Genomic DNA, 19207 nt, shown 5'->3' on the forward strand with positions numbered 1-19207 from the left:
CTTCTCTCCTTGAATCCTGGAGTTCCCACCTGGAATGTTCCCACACTGCCTCTCCAGCAGTGATGTGGCTGTCTGCTGAGGTGGCCTCTGCCTGTGCCAGGGCCAGCAGCAGCTTCCTGATCCTGGCTTCCTGGTCCCCGCATGGCAGCCACAGATGCCTCCTTATATTTTCAAAGCTGGTGATAAAATCACAGAATGAGGAATCCAGCTGCCACCACTGCTCTGACACATCTTCATGACCTGCTTGTCCACAGAAGTAGCAGCAGGGAGATAGCTGCTGTCTTACTGCTGTGGTTTAGGTCTTGCCTAAGTGCATCCAGAACCCTAGATCCAAGAGAGTCTGGGAAATGCAGATTTTAGCTTTCCAGACTCTGCAGTACAGAAAAGTACATAGAAAGGTGGAGTGAATGCAGAGTGTCAATCAACCACACCCAGCACAGTTATACCTTGGGTCACATGGATTTTAATTAGTAAAACAGAATGAATCAGTGAAGACCGCTGGAAACACTGAATGGAGAGGCTTCGGATTTCTTTAGTATGGAGTTGAACTCAGGCCCAGTGGAGATCATTTCTTAAAAATCGTAAATGGATAACTTTTTCCAACATATATGCCTTCTGCAACTAGAGTCAGCATGCATATACCAACAAATAAATCAATGGGGTTATCTGTTTTCAAAATTTGCCTGGGAACAAAAAGTATTTGTGTTAGAGACTGACATCCCTTGCCCCCTGCCCCAGAGCCATTCTCTTCTTCTTCCTTTTAATGATAGAAACTCCCAGAGTTTAAGATAGACACATGGCCATCAAGCTAGCACATAAGTCAGCAAACTATGGCCTGTGGGCTAAATCTCGCCCACTGCCTCCTTTGTAAATACACTTTTCTTGGATCACAGTGACACTCATTTATTTACACATTGTCTATAGCTGCTTTTACACTACAGTGACAGAGCCAGATAATTGTGACAGAGACCACACAGCCTTCAAAGCTGAAAATATTGACTCTCTGGCCCTTTACAGAAAGAGTTTACTGACTCCTGTGGTAAAGACTACTGTGTCTAGCCTCTCTTGCAGCTATGTGAAATTATATGACTAGTTTTGGTCCACGGAGATATGAGTGAACGTGATACCTGTCACTTTTATTCCTTGGTTTTAAAATATTGGATGTATATCTTCCATCCCTCTTCATTTTTCCTGTAGGCTTACTAAACTTTTAATGTAATGGGCCAGACAGTTAATATTTTAGACTTTGTGGGCCATAGAGTCTCTATCACAATTACTCCACTTTGTTGTTGGACCACAAAGCAGCCATAGACAACACATAAACAAGTGAGTATGCCTGTGTTCCAACAACACTTCATTTACAAGAGCAGGTGGCAGGACAGATTTGACCTGCAGCCTGTAGTCTGCTGATCTCTGCTCTTAGAGATGACTGAGTCACGCAAGGAAGGAACTTGAGTTCCTGAATGACCACATGGGAAAAAACTGCCCACCAACCTAGACCATTCCCCCAAGACTTGTTGATGAGAAAAACAAACAAATGCCTGGCTGATTTAAGCCACTGTATGTTTCGGTCTCTTTGTTACCACAGCTTAGCCTTACATGTGCATCTTGGGCTTGTAAATGATACCTAAACTTGAGAGATATTTTCTTTTTCTTTTTTTTTTTCCACTCTGTCCCTCAGGCTGGAGTGCAGTGGCATGATCTCAGCTCACTGAAACCTCTGCCTCCCTAGTTCAAGCGATTTTCGTGCCTCGGTTTCCCAAGTAACTGGGATTACAGGCATGCACCACCACGCCTGGCTAATTTTCTGCATTTTTAGTAGAGATGGAGTTTCGCCATGTTGGCCAGGCTGATCTTGAACTCCTAGCTTCAAGTGATCTGCCTGCCTCAGTCTCCCAAAGTGTTGGGATTACAGGCATGAGCCACTACACCCGGCTGAGAGATATATTCTAATATTTGGTCAAGATCTTGATTCTAATGTTTGCAATTGAATGTTACCTGCGCACCTACTGAGGGGTAGTCTCTGTGCAAAGCATAGCAGGGGATGAAAAGATAAAAAAGACATATTCCTCCTCACCACAAAGGACAACCCATGTGTTAGCACTTGGTGGTAGGTTGTAATCAGTTGTGAAGTTAGTCACTAGCAATTTACAACCTAAAGTTTTGAAGTTGGTGAATGATGTGCTGTGTCAGGGGACCTCAAGACCACCCTCAGGCTTCAGTGATTTATTAGAAGGACTCACAAGACTCAGAAACTGCTATACTCATTGTTATGTTTTATTAAAGTGAAAGTTTACATATTGAAATCAGTGAAGGGCAAGGCACATCGGGCAAAGTACAGGAGAAATTAGGAACAAGCTTCCAGATGTCCTCTCCCAGTGGAGTCATATGGGGCCATACTTAATTTCCCAGCAGTGATGTGTGAAAACACACATGAAGTACTGCCAATCAGGGAAGCTCCCCAGCCTCGGTATCTAGGGTTTTTTAACTGGAGTTCTGCTACATAGACATTCAGCACCCATGTGACTGACCTCAGCTACTCAGTCTCTAGCTCCCCAGAGCAAAAACAGGCATTTATCAAAAATCACATTTTTAGCATAAACTTATCTGGTTATACTGGTACAGCCTGGCCCAAGGCCTCAGGCATACAAAAAACAATCTTATCATGCAGAATATTCCAAGAGCTCAAAGGTTTTGCCCAAGCCAAGGGTCAGTCCTGAAGAGAGGCTTTCTTTTGGAATGTGAAGGGTTTGAGAAACCTAGGGCTTCTGAGTTAACCCTTTCCAGTGCGTGTGACTTTTATGTAAATAAAAGAGATTTAAGCATATCCCCATCTTGCCTTTTGATACACTTTTTGATTGGGATAGAAAAGGATTAAGTTACAGCTTTTTTGCTGGACCCTGGCACAAGAATGCATAGAGAATATGACTGTCATCCTTCATAAGGGTGAAAAAGATTGATAACTACCCACTTAATGCAGGGAATAAAACAAGAGCACATAAATTACAATGAAAAAAATCACAGAAAGGGGCCAGGCACAGTGCCTCATGCTTTTAATCCCAGCACTTAGGGAGGCTGAGGTGGGAAGATCACTTGAGGTCAGGAGTTTGAGACCAGTCCTGCCAACATGGCAAAACCCTGTCTCTACTAAAAATACAAAAATTAGCTGGGCATGGTGGCACATGCCTGTAATTCCAGCTGTTTGGGAGTCTGAGGCATAAGAATTGCTTGAACCTGGGAGGCAGAGGTTGCAGCGAGCCCAGATTGCACCAATGTACTCCAGCCTGGGCAGCAGAGTGAGACTCTGTCAAAAAAAAAAAAAAAAAGAGAAAGAAAGGAAGGAAGGAAGGAAGGAAAAAAACCACAGAAAAGTATGGCATGGGCTCAAAGGAAGAGTGCTTGCCAACTGTTGGAAAGATTTCAGGATAGAGGTAGCTTGGAGATGGCCTTGGTCCTTGGCCTTCTGTCCTCGTCACAGAAAGACTTAGGTGGCAGAAAAAGGGATATTTGGGGCAGTGCAGAATGAGAAAATGGTGCAAAGGCAGTAAGGCATGAAAGTTGGTGTGTTTACACGGGACAGTGAGTAATCACACTTGACTCTGGTGGGAAATGAGATTGGAAAAGTAGGTGGGAGTCATATTATGGAGGGCATTAGATTCTGGGCTGAAGATTTTCTGATACAATCAGCAGGCAATGGGGAGTACTTAGTCTTTGAAAGCTTTTGTGCAGTGGGATATGTTCCTATCTGTGGTTTAGAAAAATTCTTCTGCAAGAATGTGATAAACCGAACAATGTTTGAGGCAGGACAGCCAGTATCAAAGCTGTTATGAGACAAAAAATAGTAAGAGCCTGAGTTATGGTCATGAATGTGAACAGGAGAAAATACTTACCAGAAACAATTTAGACACAGAATCTATAGGACTGTACTCTAAGAATTTGGTAAACAGTGGCATGTCAGAGAGAGGAATGGAGAAAAACCTAACAGCTGTACATGCTCCATGGATAAGATTATAAAGTGACTGGGGTAATTGTGTGCTACTGTAGGTAATCAGGAAAATAGGCACTAGAGGTTATTTGAAGAGGGGTTGGAGGTGGAGTTAATCACAGATAATCCATTAGATTTGGAAATGGTAAGTGTGAGATACCAGTAAAATGTCCAAATGATGTCTATCAGGCCGTTCAAAGAATGAGTCTGTAGCTTGGGAACAGGTAATAAGTTTGAGTCTTTGTCATTGAGGTTCTGCAGGAATAAATGACATTGTCATGAAAGAGAATGTACAGGGAGAAGAGAGGCTGACTTGAGGAAGAAATCTGGGGATACTGATAATTAAATGACAGACAAGGAAGAGGCATCAGAGAAGGTTAGAGAGAGAAACAAAGGAGAATCAAGTTGGAAGCCAAGGAGGGAAAGGGAATCTACAGGTTGTGGTGTCCTGGGAGGTGGAGCAGGATGCAGTGGAGAGAGACTGTTGAGCCTTGTTGGCAGTAAAGAAAGGTGATGCTGGCTGGGCAAGGTGGCTCACGCGTGTAATCCCAGCACTTTGGGAGGTCGAAGCGGGTGGATCATGAGGTCAGGAGTTCGAGACCAGCCTGGCCAACATGATGAAACTCCACTTCTATTAAAAATACAAACATTAGCTGGGTGTGGTGGTGGGCACCTGTAATCCCAGCTACTCAGGAGATTTGGAGAATTGCTTGAACCCGGGAGGTGGAGGTTGCAGTGAGCCGAGATTGTTCCACTGCATTCCAGCCTGGGTGACAGAGCAAGACACTCCATCTTGGGAAAAAAAAAAAAGAAAAGAAAGAAAAGTGATGCTTGATGACCCTGAAGGCAGAATTGGCCAAATTTCAGGGTTTAGGGAGTACTGTGAAAACAGAGGAGAAACTCTGCCATGCCTGGGGAGAAGCAAGAACTGTGGATGGGGTGGCTGGGTGGGAGAGGCAAGAATGGGACACAGTGGTAGGCCACCAAGAGTGAAATGCTAACTGCATAGGCATCCCAAAGCTTTCATGCAGGCTTAGAAAAGCAAGTGACCCAAAGGGTTCAGATGATGACAAGTCTTTCTTTCATCTGGAGCTGGGCCAGCTACTTTGCCGAAGCCTCTTTAAATGCTGGTGACACTGTGAATGCCCCTCAGGTACTACAGGGAAGAGGATCCCACAATCAATTTTTATCTGGGCACTCTTTACTCATTGTGGAATTTGGCGCGCCCTTGGGTGCTGTGTTCCAGCTCAGGATCTCCACTCTTCAGATTAAAGAGTTGTTATAACTCTCTGTTTATTTTAGAAAAGATTAATGGTTCCCCCTCCTCGTTTCTCAGGGACAGACTTTAATCTGTCTAGAGTGAGTCATGAAATATATCAGCTCAACCGCTCTGGCTGCAAGATTACAGATATAAAATTGCCCGATTTTGACAAAAAGCAGCTGCATCCCTCTTTTTATTTTGAGTCCACAATCACATGTGGATAGAGACAGATAGGGGATGTGCCTGGTAAGAGTTCCACAATAGGCAGAGACATAGGTCAGGAGACACAAGCCCCCACCCTTATCTGTAATTCTCCCAAGAGCCTCCAACTTGTCACCTTCAGCAAGATGTCTCTCAATTAATTCATGTCAGGTTAATTTAACTCAATTCAACCAACTCTCACAAGCTACTTTCATGATTAATGTGGAAAATGAAAGATGAATAAGAAGGATTACTCTGAAGAAGTTCTAGTCTACCGGTGGTGAGCTAAGATCCACCAAGGACTAATCGTGATAAGTGCTATGTAAAGGTGTTTGAAGAAAGAGGTCATTGAAAGATGAGCTCCAACCTTAGGCAAGACTTTCTGGAGCGGGCAGTGTTGGAGCTGATCTTGAAGGTCCTTGGCATGTGTGTATGTGCACAGGTGTGCATGTGTGTATGCACCTGAACTTACAGGGTTAACCAGAGAGAAAGTGAAGCATTCCAGGAAAAGATACTTTGATAAATAAACACATGGAGACAGAGAATTGCAGTGCACGGGGAATGTGTGGGAAAATCAGAGTTGAAGAGGGTTTTGGTCCAGATGTTTGATGTGTTAATATTCACCTGGGCAACTTGTGAAAAATTCATCAGCCAAAGTCTTACCACTGGATTTTACAAGCTAAGCTGCTAGGATTTCAAGATGTTAATGATTTTCCAGGGTCATTTTGCTCATTAACTAATAGTAGGACCAGCTGGAGGACCTGTTTCCAGGGAAGACAAAGTTTGTTTTGTTTTGTTTTTAATTCAGAAGAGCTGGGGTGTAAGATTTGTGAGGGGAGTTACAAAATAGAAGACTAGAAAAGTAGGTTAGACCCAAATTATGGATCGATTCAATGAAAGGCTAAGGAAATTGGGATTTTTCTATCAGCAGAGAGAGTCATTGAAAGTTTCAGAGAAGTGACATTGTCAAAGTAATCAGATATATCATCTAAAAACAAAAACTTAAGGGTTCAGCCTGTTAACTGGAAATAAGAGTATAACTGGCTTACACATTCCATATCTTCCCAACCAGTTAGGCCCTCCTACTCTCATCTGAATCACATTACCCCATAAGCCTATAGAGGCAGGGTTTCCCCCCTCTTATATAAGTGATGAAACATCTCTGAGCACCCTCACTGTATCAAGCATTTCAAAACAGCTTTCTAAACCTAAGGATGTAGTGTTGTTAAGATGAGTGTAAATGCTCATCTGGCTCTTGGCCCAAGGACAGTACCTGCTAATCCTCCCCCAAACCCACCTCATGGGGTCCATCTACCTCTGTGGTAGGAGTAGCAGCCCTGAGTCCTTGCCTGAGGATAAAGGGAGGGTGTATGTGGGTGACCATAGTGCTTCACCACAGCCAGGAGAGCAAATCAGGAGTCAGGCCTGCAGATGATGGACCCTCTCAAGGGTTCATGGGCAGATGGCGAGTCAGAGAATGGGGATAGAACTGTATTGCTCCTAGAAGTCTGCAGTCTGGAAGCCTGGGCCCTGTTTAGGGCTACCTTGTTTACTGCAATCAGAAGAGGAGGGGTGGGAAAGAGATTTGAAGCCTGATTGAAAGTCCAACAATTGTTTACACCAGGTAACGCTGGCCTTGGGAAAACAACTATTGTGGCCCAAATAGCTGCCCTGTGGGTACTTAGCTCACCTGCTTCCTCATACTGCTTGTCTTCACCATGAGGAAAATTTTTTCAGCCTTTATCCCATAATTTGTCTTTCTTCTTTTTGTTTTCTGGAGGGTAAAATGTAGTTTCAACTGAGAGATCAAAGATACCGTAAATGGAAGCACTCTGTAGAGAAGGAAGCTCAAGATTGTAATTAAAATGTTGGCAGCATCATTGGAAGACAGACATACTATCACCTTGGAACAAAGATTGGGCTAAAATAATCCAGAATGAGGAAAATTGTTTAAAAGAATTATCTACACCACGTAGAAATTCATCAGCATTTTGTGTAAAAGACGGAAGGTCAGAGGTAATGTACCTTTCGTTTATACTGTGTTCAAACGTAGCATTTCTCAATGGGTATATTATTGATAATTTGGCAGTGCCGGGTTATACAAAATTTTTCCACATTGGCAGACACCTGGCATCCCCGGCGCTTCCTCCAAGGTGCCAGCAGCACCCTCAGTCATCGTAAAACTAAGAAAGTCCTGAGAAATGCTGCTCTAATGTTTCACAGTGCATGTGAATAAGTTATTTCCTTTAATCAGCATAATGATTCAAAATATTTGTAACATTTTCACTCTTCAGATGATGAACTGAGACTGAAAATGAATTGCTGGCTTTTTCACCTGTCTAGTGAAGAATGCTGCTGGGCCTCAAACTCGAATAGGCTGATTCCTAATTCAGTTCCTCCTCACAATATTGTGCTATCTTTCAGTGGAGGCAGAGATTTATATTTGATTTCATCAACTAAAACATATGTGCACCTGAACTTTTGTTGTTATTTATAGTCTAATTATCTTCTAAGGAACATAGATTTTGTCAAACAGAGCACACTTTGTTCCGCTGAGGGCCTTGATGGACAACTTAGTGGTAGGAGCTAAGGGGAACTGGGCTAATTTGTCTGATAGAGGGAGAAGGTCATGGAGCTCCCAGGGAAAATAAGGAAGGAAGAGGGAGAGGACAGAGAGGCTAGAGGACCTTGGGAAGCCTTGAACTATATAACATGACCCACCCACACACTCTCACTCTGCATCCCAAGGTATTACTTGTACAAGGTATTACTCATGAAACGCTTAGAGTGAATTGTCTTGTATAAAATGACAAAGGGCTGAGTATTACACATGGGTTGAGAGAGGCTGATACAGAGCCAGTACATATGGACCCAGGAGCCAGAGGCAGGAGGGATTATGAGTGCAAGTTTCCTGACAATTAGCAAGAATCAAGGACAGGGATGTTCACAGGTGTGGAATTGGTGGATTCACCCAGACATCTGAGACTATGGAAGCACGAGCTCACATCTGGGTCATAGGCAATTCAAATGAAGGTTGAAATACTGCAATGCTGCAGGGCTCTACAATATTTTCCAGGAACTGTAGTCAGGAGAACTGACTTATGTCAGAGAAAACCAAGCTTGAAATATTTGAAGTGACTGATGATTTACTTTCCAGTCAGATGAAGACCATAGAGGAATTCTCTGGATAGAGTTAAATTAATGAGGGGCACGATGTAGACCCAGAAATAAACACCTGGAAGGCATATTTAGCCAGCGGCCCCGTAACTGTCACTTCCATAAGCATGGAGAGGCTTATGGATGGTCATTCTCTGTAATAAACATTGGATGGTTCCGTAAAACCAGATTCCATGAAAATGAGAAAATGACAGAAAAGGACTGAATCCACATGTGGAATGAGGACCAAATCTCAAGCATAATTATTATCTAGTTATGATTGCTGCACACTAAGATTCTTATATAAACATCCATTGTGTTCACAATAGGAACCTGGTGAAACTTGTCTTGGATTCCTTTGACCACATCACTCTGTTCATGTTTCAAATGAGTCTGCTCTGGTTTGTTGCTTTATTGGATTCAAAATCTTCTTACTGTTAGGAAAATGTTCCTTATCTTTGCCTGTGCAGTAATCTTTATGTGAGAAACAGGAGATGGTGTTCCCTGGATGCCTGCACAGCTCTGCCTCTGAGAATCTCACTGAGACCTATGCCTGAGCGCTGCCCCCTAGGGATTCTCTGTGGCATTGCCCTGCAGCCACAGGCAGGGTGTTCATCTGCTAGGCCACGGGGTTCTTCAAGGATCCCAACTTTCCAAACTGTCCTGAGAGGAGAATAAAAGAAAGACCATTATTGATGCCAGATTTTTGTGTTGCCTTCTTCTACTCTAATGCTTCCACAGGAAGTCTCTCAATTCCTCCTCACAGTCCCAATTATCTTGTCCAACCTCTTGCCCTAAGGCAGGCTTCGGCCTGACATATCCCAGACACAATTAGTCAGTGGTTGACTCTCATTCAAATAATAATAATAAATCAGAATGGCATTGGGCTTTGAGGATGAACTTGATAGGCATGAAATCTCAAACAAAATCCTGCGGGTATGAATCCGGGTTCCTCTCCCCGACCCCTGGGCAGAGATTGCCTGTCCCAGCCAGCACAGAAGGAGGAGACACTCTCTCTGGCTTCCACTCTTCCCTCAGTGGCTCTGGGTTTCCACTGCAACCAGTTTAGAATCCAATGTTTCACAAGAAGATGCCACAGAAGGAGAAAAACTACTGCTTAGGCAGGCAACTCTCAGGTTCCCAGAATTTAAAAGGGTTCAGAAATTATCCTAGAAGTCACAGTTAAAGGGTGTTCAGGGACAAGTATAAGGCCCACCAACAGTTCCTTCACTGAGGAACATTTACAGAATGCAATCGGAGTCCCAAAATTCAAAGAAAAAAACCCACAACCTTAAGCTAACCATCTTTAGCTTAATTCTCTATATTTGCAAGTAACTCTTTTTCTACATTTTAAAACATGAATTTGAAATTTGCATGGCATGGCAATCTATCCAAGCCAATCACGTTGGCAAATATAACACTTTTTCTGGTAAATATTAATAGCCTCCAACCATCAGAAGTGAGGCAGCGTTGGGGGAATCAATATATTCCTTCCTTCACAACCTGGCTACCAGGAGTCATATTATAATGAAAAGAGGTTTCAGAAAATATTCTGACAATACCTAGACATTTATTCACAAAGAGTCTCAAAAACAGTCTTAAACATGGCATGTAGCTAGGAAAGTCCCAGTCTTTATCCTTGGGCCCTCTTTTACCTTTGAGTCTTCTGTTCAGCATTCCCCGTAAAAGGCTTAGTTGAATTTAGGGCAAGCATATTCTGATGGCAGGTGTGTCCAGCTTTGTACAGGGTCAGGTACAGGGTTCTCTGTGAAGTGGAGGACATAGAACCAACTTGGGGGTCTAGACTGCAAGCTTGCATCATTTGTATTCAGAAAGCTGGGCTTGCCAATGCTTATGCTTCATTCAGGTAAGGGCAGAGTTTCCTCTGTAACATCCCTAACCAACCATCTGGTTTGATTTCTACTCACCTCACCAATTAGAAACTATTTTAAATATCTGTTATGTTAATAAGCCTCCTGGCATAGATGTAGTTAATTATATTTAAATGCTAAGTGGCCATCTTAGAAGATGTTAACTCTGGCTAGGGTACTTCATCCGAGTTAACCACCTCCAGCAGTAGTTAACTGCTGGATCCCCCAAACACGGTATTTTAAATTCTAGCCTCCCCTCTTGGAGAATAGATTAAAGTTAACTTGTATATACAACTACATCACAATGTCTCAACTGAAACATTTTATTTATTTATTTTTCTATTAAACCAACCAATCAGCAGCAAATGGAAGAATTTTAAAATGAAATACCACGCACACAATAGAGCACTTGAGACAGTGAAGACTGCAGAGAGCAAGACAGAGTCAGAAGCAAGATAACAGGCTTAATGAGCTGATTTCCTGCTCTGTCTTCAGAATCGTGAATCTTGCTTGCCTCAGTAGATGCTGGGTTCCATGTAAGGGCTGGCTCTCTTTGCTGAGATGGATTTATTGTACAAGAAATAAAGCTTCATTGAGCTCTTTCCAAAACTTTCTGTTTTAAAGCCTAGAATTTCACTGGCCCAAGTGTACCTAGAGTAAATCAGATAACTATTCAGAGCTTTCAGAACCTTCAAAAGAAAATTTGAGGCAAGAACCACAGAAGTGAGTCTGCTCCTCTATCTAAGTCTGTATCTCCACTCTCCTCTGTTGCTGCTGAAAGGCAATAAAACTCTAGTAGTGAAACGTCTAAGGGTGAAGAAGCATATTTCAAATGTGTTATCAATGCAGGAGCAAAAGCCAAATACTGCACGTTCTCACTTACAAGTGGGAGCTAAGTATTGGATATTCATAGACTAAAGATGGCAACAATAGAAAATGGAGACTACTAGAATGAGGAGGGAGGGGAGCAAGGGTTGAAAAACTGTTGGGCATTATGCTCAGTACCTGGGTGATGGGATCAGTCATATCCCAAACACCAGCATCATGCAATATACCCGGCTAACAAACCTGCATGTGTACCCCCGGATCTAAAATAAAAGTTGAAATTACATTAAAAAGGCATATTATCAAAATTCTATTCATCAACGGAAAAAATGTCAGACAACAACTGGTGAATCCCTACTGAAAGATAAGCCTTTACTAGTAGTTTAGGCATTCTCACTAACTTGCAACATTATAGTACTTGTGGCCTCACATCCTTTATGGAACAATGTGGAATGGAAATTAAACATGCATACATGCACACACATGCACACTCAAATCTGTAACTCCGATTGATACTTTATTTTAATACAAGGTTTAAAATGAAAACCAGATAATTGAAATCTTAAATTAATTTCGCATTAAACCTTGATAGCTTTGAAATGGTATCACCCAGCAAATATCAAATAACCTGAACTTCGAGATTAAACTTCTTCTATAGAACACTATTCAACGAATCTTTCCCATTATAAGCCTTTTGTGAAGCAAAGTGGGGTAGAAACATACGTAATAATAGCAACCCAATAGCATAATAATAATAGTAAATAAACCAATGCCTCAATCTTGTGAAATATCTCAGTACTTGGTTTTGTTAGGCTTTCTTTCAGCAGCTTTGATTTCCCAGATGTATGTTCTCTGAAAAATAGCAGAAATAAATCAATTACAATAGGAAAGGTAGCAAAGGCAAGGATGGTGATTGTGTTTGTGTTTCAGTGACCTAAGACTTTAGCAGTCGCTGGTATTTACTTACCTGATTATACTTACTTATAATCATTTTTCAAGGATTGAACTTTTCTTTTTTTTTTTTTTTTAAGAGACTGGGTCTTGCTATGTTGCCCAGACCCATGTTGAACTGCTGGGATCAAACCCTGTCTCAGCCTCCCAAACTTCCGGGATTACAGGCATCAGTTACTATGCCTTGCCCAAGGATCAGACTTTTTAAAGAAACAAAACCCCTATGGCCTGTGAGGCAGGATGTGCACAGATTATTGACAGGACCAACATAGGTCTGTCTGTAGTTGACTCTGTTTCCTGAATGATACGGTGGAAGAGCATCAGAAAACCCCTCTGTCCTCAGAATACATCCGTCACCACCCTGTTACGGTTGTGTGAGCTTCTGCCATTAAAGATTTTATTTGCTGGACTTAAGATAGTAATTTTCTAACTCCTTTAAGCCACAACATTCTTCTTTCAGTGATCTAATAAATAAAATAGATAAAAGCAGAGATGCTATAGCTGAAATAGGCGACCCATTGGCCCAGCTGGCCACTCCCTCTGAGGCACAAGGGCAAACTACCAGGGCTCATGGAAGCACATTTTAAAAACCACGGGGGCTGAGAGCAGTGGCTTACACCTGCAAGCCCCGCACTTTCAAAGGCCCGGGCAGGCAGATCACTTGAGGCCAGGAATTGACCAGCATGGCCAACATAGTGAAACCCTGTCTCTACTAAAAACAAACAAACAAACAAACAAACAAACAGAAAACAAAACAAAAGCCCCACTGATTTAAGACAGAGCTTCTCAGTCAATGTGCACTCCAGGATCAGAGATGCTGGGAGATATGGATCCCTTCACCCCTCTGCGGTGTGGCTTGGGGGTCCAAGTGGGGAGGTGGGGGGGTTAGGCCTCATTGTCTCTCGCTTTGATTTGTCACAGTGTGTGGTAAAATGCTGATTATTTTATTTATTTATTTATTTATTTAGAGACAGAGTCTTCCTCTGTTGCCCAGGCTGGATTACAATGGCACGATCTCGGCTCCCTGCAACCTCCACCTCCCGGGTTCAGACAGTTTTCACGCCTCAGCCACCCAAGTAGCTGGGATTACAGGCATGTGCCATCACGCCTGGCTAATTTTTATATCTTTAGTACAGATGGGATTTCACCATGTTGCTCAGGCTGGTCTTGAACTCCTGACCTCAAGTGATCTGCCTGCCTTGGCCTCCCAAAGTGCTGGGATTACAGGCGTGGGGCTTTTTTGTGTGCAGACATAAGAAAAGGTTAGGGAGCCCCCAGGTTAGGGCACTGTCCTCTGATAGAAGCTATCACCCTCAATTATGACTAGTTATTAAACACCTCAGGAATTTTTCTAACAAACTTTTTTTCTGCCAATTCTCTATGAAAGGGAAATATATGTCAGGCAAATCTTGGTAGAGGCAATGGTGAAAATACGGGTCATCAACTGACCCTCCCTGGAAAACCAGACTTGAGTGGGAGGAAGCCAGTGAAGAAATCTGGATGGCCTGGAGACAAAAGACACAGCACTCAGACAAGAGAAAGCAGACATCAGGAGGGCACTGAAGAGGGAAGAGGAGGCCACCGCCTTGCCAACCCCCAATCCCCGGAGCTCAGCCCGGTGCCCCAGGCAGCAGCTCAGCCTCTGTCAAGGTCACGCACACACACACAGATACGGTTTCTGAAAGAGAGTTTTCACAATGTAAGTGCTCATTTGGGAGACCCAGACAAGTGGGTTCTTCACCTGGAAGAAGACAGGCTTGAGTTTCGAAAGCGTCGATGAGTAATTGCAAGTGGGACCCGTCAAAGAGGGAGACAGGCAGGCCCTGACAGTCCCGGACTGCAGAAACAAAGCGGCTTCCCACCTCCTCCCGTCCCGCGTCCTCTTCCTCTGTTTCTCAACTTCTTTTTCCCATTGTTCTGTGACTCACGAGTGTCAGCCGCTGGAGCGCTCCCCATCTCCCAGCCCTCAGAGATCTCATTGTGAGCATTTTCTTCTCATCCCCATGCACTTAGGGTTGGGCACGCAGCCAGACACGATCCACTTTTCCAAAGGCGCCCCCTGAGGGGCAGCTTCCTGGCAGGCACCTTCCACAGGCAAAAATGATTTGCCTCTGAGGACTGATGCACCAGACGGACAAGCTGAGGTTTATGGTTTTCCACCAAGGGGTTTCACAAAGCCTTGCCAATTCCCCTTTTGCCATTGGCCAATTCCCTTTTACTGGCTCTCTCCGCCTGTCATCTGCTTTGTCAGCCAAATCCCTTTTCATTTTTCTCAGTTTCATCTTGGACCCAGGCCTGGTAAAGTCTGTCAGGAAGATCCCTGACACGCGAAGTTTTATGTCCCTTCCACCACCAACCTAGAGGCCTTGCCTGGGCTACACCTCTGTGCTATGTTTCAGAGAAGCGCATTCCCATGTCTTAGGGAGGGCAAGCACGTTTGACAGGAACTCAATGAATAATAGCACATGCAATTATTTTCAAATGAGAATTTAAATCAAAAGATGTAAAGAAGCAATGGAAATAGAACCCTCAGGAGAGAATTGGAGGGGGAGAAAAATCAAGTGGAGATAAACTAAAATAGAAACTGTTCTTGTACAAAACTGAAAATAATCTGGGAGGGTCCAAAATTACACCAAAAATGGCACAGTTGTTTTGGAATGAGGAATCCCGGATGCCTGGCTAAATTCACGCACCATGTGAATTCTTCTTGGGACTATTTTGGGCCTGACTCAAACTTACTTGCCTTTTTCTCTCCTTTATGGTGAGAAATCACTCATCATTTCTCAGCAGGATCTCTGAGTGCTCGCTAAGTATAGGGGGCCCCATTGCTTACACACAACTTGCCCTGGTGCCTATTTGGGTGTGGCTTGTTTGTTTAATCTAACATCGATTGAGGCCTACTAGGTGCCAAATAGTTTACATGCATTATCTCATTTAATTCTCTTAATAGCTCTATGATGTAGGGATTGTTATTATCCCCGTTGGAGGATGATAATAGATGAGGAAACTGGAGCTGACAGGGTAGAAGCCATCTGCTCAAGGACACACAGCTGTTAGAAAGTAGAAGAAACAGAATTCAAACTTAGGCATGTCTGGCCACAGAACCATTCCATGGCCACCCTCTCTTCCTCTGTAAAATGAGTTTCATGTCTAAACTATTTGCGTTTTGGGAGTAGAAATACCAGCCACCCAGTTGGCCTCCAAATATACAATGCTCAAGCCCACTCCCGTCCAAGCCAGCGGAAAACCAGCCCTTCTGTTAGGGGTGTCCCTTGAGGCAGGGACTTTTTAACTCTTACCAGCTGTCAGGTGCTCCCATGGATGCCAGAAGCAGCTGAAATCCAAGGGTCTGGAGAGATTCTCTCCTTGCATAGCTAAGAGGGCTTCCTGGAGGTGGTTTGGCTCAAGCTCTGCTTCTGGTCCTCAATGATGCTCATAGTTCTTCAGAAGGAAAGGAGGATGCCCACCCAGCCTGGCCCTCTACCCACTTGGGTGCTCCTTGCAGTCAGGAGGACTTCCTACGGATACAGGCCAGACTCCCAGTGACACCATCGTAGAGTCATTGACAGTCATGAAGATACATTGCCTGGATGGGGGAGTGGGGTGTGTGAGTGGGAGGGATGGTTTCAGCATGAAATTGTTCCACCTCAGATCATCATGCACTAGTTAGATTCTCATAAGGACTTGCAACCTAGATTCCTCGCATGCGCAGTTCACAATGGGGTTCGTGCTCCTATGAGAATCTTGTGCCAGCACTGATCTGATAGGAGGCAGAGCTCAGGCAGTCATGCCCATCCGCCTGCCCTTCACCTCCTGCTGTGGGGTCGGGTTCTTAACAGGCCACACACCGGGTACCAGTCCGTGGGCTGGGGCTGGCAACCCCTGCATTAGGGCACAGGCTCCTCTGCTGTTCTCTTTTTAGTCCTGTCACGTTCTTCCTTCACGGTGATTTTGTTTCAGGGGCTTCTTTGCCTTTCTTGTCCCTGGGTGTGGCTGTGGTCTCCCACTCACCTTTAGTTCACCTCAGTGGATTTCAATAACTTTGAATATCGGGGAAGAGGTGTTGGGGCTTTCATCTCTTTAATCCTTTTCCTCACAGAAGGTCCTCAGGTAAACGTGGCCCCACATGTTTCTCTCTCTCTCCTTCTCCTTTTCTTTGTTGCTTAGCAATTTTGAGAGCAATAATGAGTTTATTATTTTCAAGACTGTTCGGACTCCTCAAACGAGAGATGCCAAAGGCAAGTTTCAATGGGGATTGGAATTACTTTATTGTCAACCACCCTGCAGCCTATCTACAGATTACACACCTCTAATCTGTAGTAGTATAATGTACTGGAGTCATATTTCCAACTATTCTATCTTTGTTTGCATCACCAAGGGATACGGAGGTTGTAGAGTGGAGACTCATGGTGGGCCTGAGAAGCACCAGAGGTTTTATTTTATTTTTTTTGAGACGGAGTCTAACTCTCTGGCCCAGGCTGGAGTGTACTGGCAGGATCTCGGCTCACTGCAACTTCCGCCTCCCGGGTTCAAGTGATTCTCCAGCCTCAGCCTCCTGAGCAGCTAAGACTACACTCCCAGTTAATTTTTGTATTATTTTTTAGCAGAGATGGGGTTTCACCATGCTGGTCAAGCTGGTCTCGAACTCCTGACCTCAGGCCATCTGGCAGCCTCGGCCTCTCAAATTGCTGGGATTACAGGTGTGAGCCACCGCACCCGGCTGGGCCAGAGGCTTTAAAAGGAGCTGACACTCTTCCCCTGGCTGCTCTCCTCTGGCCCTAGTGGGCCTCAGCAGGCCAGCTGACTCACAGCCTCCTGACCCAGTGTCACTCCCTGCCTGGGCGCATGGGGGCCAGGCTAGGGCAGGGGCCTGTGGTATTTCCGTCTCCCCTGTGTATTCATCTTGCTCTTACATATCCATCATGACCAATTTTGCATTTCCAAGGCTGGAATATGAGGATATTCTTTCTGCTTTGAGTATTACACTTTGAACTCAATAAACTGCCATGAGGAGGCACAGATAAGAAGTTGTCATTTCTTAGGTGACTTCTGTTGCCAGGTTCTTTACATACAATATCTTATTTAGTCCTCAGAAAAACATGGCAAAGGAGATTTAATTCCATTTCCCTATTTGAGAAATTAAGGATTCAAAAGAGGTGCCTAGTAAGTAATTTGCATAGCAAATGATGGAGCAGTAATTTGAATCTGCAGTCCATGATCTTTACACCCCTTGACTCTCCCTTATGGGTCATGGCCTACGGCCTGCGTGACAGCCTTCCCTCGGGGGAATGAGCTGAGGCAAAATTAACAAGCATTTTGATTTGATTATTCTTTTTACCAATCGAAAACCATTAAAAAGGTAAACTTAAGCATTATGGAGTATTGTCATGTTATTTCCGTGGAAGATACTAATTTTAAAACAACATTGAGCACTTAACTCAATGTAATTAACTCGCTCATTTTCTCTAAGTATGATTTTATCTTACACTTGAATAGAACCTGAATTTCTAACTCACTCTCAAATCTTTTGCTGGGTAACTCTTCCAGTTTGACTATAGCACTAGAATGTTCTGCTGCATCAGCAATCACCCTGTCGGCATCTTCAGAGCTGTTTCCCTGTTGTGATTAAATGCACAGACTACGGAACCAGGCTGTGGCTTCTAAGCCTAGCTCTGCCACCTATTGAGGGTGAATCACCTCCTAGGATTGTTGTGACGAATTAAGTTACTAGATTCAAAGCATTTAGAATAGTGAGCCCTCGGTGAATTTCAGCTACTATGGCTATTAATAATGTTTTCCACTCTCCTGGAAAAAGAAACTTAACCTGTGACTGCTTTCTGACATTGCTGCTCAGCTGCAAGTAAAAGACAACCAGCCGGGCATGGCGGCTCATGCCTTTAATCCCAACACTTTGGGAGGCCGAAATGGGTGGATCACTTGAGGTCAGGAGTTCAAGACCAGCCTGATCAACATGGTGAAACCTTTTCTCTACTAAAAATACAAAAATTAGCCAGGCATGGTGGCACAGGCCTGTGATACCAGCTACTTGGGAGGCTGAGGCAGGAGAATTGCTTGAACCCAGGAGGCAGAGGTTGCAGTGAGCTGAGATCATGCCACTGCACTCCAGCCTGGGTGACAGAGTGAGACTCTCTCTCAAAAAAAAAAGAAAAGAAAAAGACAACGTATGTGTCATTCACTTAAGGTAGCTGTGACAGATCTGGTAGGATAGTTGAATAGTCCTGTCTTTGGGCAGAAGACAGCATTAGTGTTGACAATAGTTGAGTATTACTTAGCATTGTACTGGGCTAGAACTCAAGGGAGAATGAGAGTCCTTTGCTGCATCTCTTTTATAATAAAAGTTATCATCTTGTTATAATAATAATTTTAAAAAGCACCAAAAGTACTGCATTTCTAGGGACAGGAGGCATCCCTAACTTTGGTAGCATTATTCCAGCTGTGGAGAGAAAACTGCATTTTACATAGGAAGAAATAAAAATATTAGGAGCAGTTCTCATGGGAGAGTGATATTTTATTTTAGGTTTTTAGGGTTTCTTGGGTACTTTTTCATAATTTTCAAAATCTTTAATGAATATACTTTATCTTTACAATTTAAAAAGTTACAAAAAATAAAGTTATTGAAATTGGATAAATTGACATCCAAAGTTACATCCAGCTTTTCTATTATTTATTGATTTTCCTTATTATTTTTTTGAGACACAGTCTCACTCTGTCACCCAGGTTGGAGTGCAGTGGTGGGATCATAGCTCACTGCAGCCTTGACCTCCTGGTCTCAAGTGATCCTCCCGTCTCGGCCTCCCACAGTGCTGGGATTACAGTGTGACCCATTGCACACGGGCAACTTTTCTATTCTGCCAACATTTCTTTTGATGATAGGACGGGTGTTTTTCCATCATTTTCTTTTGGCTACATTAATGTCCTTGCCAAATGTAGTGCTTG

General features: G+C 43.6%; 1 long non-coding RNA gene across 2 annotated transcripts; it reads right to left on the minus strand.

Moving 5' to 3' along the window:
- Positions 1 to 528: 528 nt before the first annotated feature.
- LOC117065144 lies at positions 529 to 15920 on the minus strand. Of its 2 annotated transcripts, XR_004429833.1 has the most exons (4): positions 15550 to 15920; positions 10259 to 10368; positions 7138 to 9266; positions 529 to 683 (listed from the first exon to the last, which is right to left on the minus strand). It is a non-coding gene; the product is annotated as an uncharacterized LOC117065144 (long non-coding RNA). The 2 variants fall into 2 exon arrangements; XR_004429832.1 differs by having other exon boundaries at positions 7138 to 10368.
- Positions 15921 to 19207: the final 3287 nt, after the last annotated feature.

This window comes from Trachypithecus francoisi, unplaced genomic scaffold (genome assembly GCF_009764315.1).
Source record: "Trachypithecus francoisi isolate TF-2019V2 unplaced genomic scaffold, Tfra_2.0 Lachesis_group2, whole genome shotgun sequence".
Lineage (NCBI taxonomy): Eukaryota > Metazoa > Chordata > Mammalia > Primates > Cercopithecidae > Trachypithecus > Trachypithecus francoisi.